The sequence below is a fragment of the Elephas maximus genome, chromosome 3, assembly GCF_024166365.1.
Source record: "Elephas maximus indicus isolate mEleMax1 chromosome 3, mEleMax1 primary haplotype, whole genome shotgun sequence".
Lineage (NCBI taxonomy): Eukaryota > Metazoa > Chordata > Mammalia > Proboscidea > Elephantidae > Elephas > Elephas maximus.
Genome location: NC_064821.1, coordinates 157,309,396 through 157,311,246, shown reverse-complemented (window position 1 = coordinate 157,311,246; position 1,851 = coordinate 157,309,396). Strand labels below are relative to the sequence as shown.

The window sequence follows — 1,851 nt, the reverse complement described above, 5'->3', positions numbered from 1 at the left end:
CATAGTGGTTAAGTGCTATGGCTGCTAGCCAAAAGGTCTGAAGTTCAAATCCACCAGGTGCTCCTTGGAAACTCTATGGGGTAATTCTACTTTGTCCTATAGGGTCCCTATGAGTCCCTATGAGTCAGACTCCATGACAAGGGTTTTTTTTTTCCCCCTGTTCCATAGGTTTACTATGAGTCTGAAATGACAGCAATGGATTTCATTTTATATATTTTGGTTTAGAGTTATCTCTCTGAAACCAAGGTCAAAGACCAAATGATTTGGATGAACTTAAATCCTTTACCTCACAGTACACTTTAGAAAACAACTAAGAAACAGTGAATTATATATGAGAAATGGGAATGTAATGGACGTGGCCAAGCCCTCAGAAAACAGACTGTGGCTGTGTAAGTGTCAGAGCCCTGTCTTGTAGCCTCAACAGCATGTGGTCGACTTTGAGTCACACCAGATGAGTTTGTCTGGTTTGTCTGAGTGTATAAACGTTAAACATGGTTAATTGCTTTTTATCGTAAATCCAACAAATACCTGTTTTTTTTTAAGAAAAACCTACCCAAAAAAGAAGTGTATAAAGAAGAAAATGAAAGTTCTCCTGCCTCCCAAGCCCACTCCCCAGATAATCCACTGCTGAGACACCTCTATATATATGACACATAGGAAGCTGTTGGGACTTTGGAGTGTAATAGGTGTGGTTTGGCCTAGGGACCCAGGAGGTCCCCAGTCCTGCCCTCACAATCATCTGCCTTCCCTGGACAATGAGAAGTGGGTGAAGGCAAAGAAAAGGAAAATAACACTATTGTTTGCAGAAGTTTCACCTTGGGGCAGGAAAGTGGTAAAGCAAGCAAGGCATGTGGTTTCTGACTGAGGCTTCTGACTGAGGCTTCAAGAGCTGTGCCGTTGCCCTACACCCAAAGTGGATTTTACCTTGTTTCCTGAGATGCCGATGAAATGATAGAAGTCAATAAAAGGAGAGGGCAGAGAGAAAGGAAGACCGCTGAGTCCACTCACACAGATCCACCTTCCTCGAGTCTTGTCTGACAGAGGACTGCCTTGAGATTAGTCCGTGGAAACTATGGATGCTTAATGAGAATTTTCACTCCTGTTTTATTGAGATGCTCATATATATGCGTCGAAACGGAGTGGACGGCACGGATTGGGTTTGGGATTTTATTGAGATGCTCATGGATATGAGTAGAATCCACTCGAGGGCACTGAGATTGCCATGTGGTATAGAGCTGCAATCAAGCGCTTCCAAGGTGGTTCCATGGTGTAATGGTGAGCACTCTGGACTCTGAATCCAGCGATCCGAGTTCAAGTCTCGGTGGGACCTTATTGTTTAATTCAAAGGAAGGATGTTTAAAACTACAACAAAAAAAAGAAAACTCCTTAAATGAAGGAAACTTGTTACCCCTATTCCGCGTCCACCTCCTGGTCGTCATTTAGGAGCCAGAAAACTTTCCGTCCTCAGGAAAGAAACGAGCGGAGCCCCAAGCTCCGCGGAACAAGAGCTGCTGCAGGTCCCTGCTCCCCGTGGCCTTTTGCGACTCCCAGGCCGGTCCCCTCGTCCTCTCGTCTCCTTCTCAGAAATGGGGGTCCCAGAAACCCCCACAAAATAGCTGAGGAAGGAGAAAAGACAGGAAGAAACAGAGAGGAGAATAGATGAGAAAAACGGAGAAAGTAAGGAATGGAAGGCAGAGGATTTGGGCGTTCACAGCAGCAGTTTCAGTTGCTGGCTTTGGACCACCGCCGCTCTTCACTCAGGAGCGCTCCCATCCCTTCCTGACCCACCCGAGAACTCGGTTCTTTCGAGAAATCTCAAAGCTGCTTGCCTGGCATTTGTTCTTGCAAAGT

General features: G+C 45.7%; 1 non-coding gene across 1 annotated transcript; it reads left to right on the top strand.

The window, feature by feature from the left end:
* Positions 1–1,258: 1,258 nt before the first annotated feature.
* On the top strand, positions 1,259–1,330 carry TRNAQ-CUG (transfer RNA glutamine (anticodon CUG)). The gene has a single exon. It is a non-coding gene; the product is annotated as a tRNA-Gln (tRNA).
* The last annotated feature ends 521 nt before the right edge of the window (positions 1,331–1,851 follow it).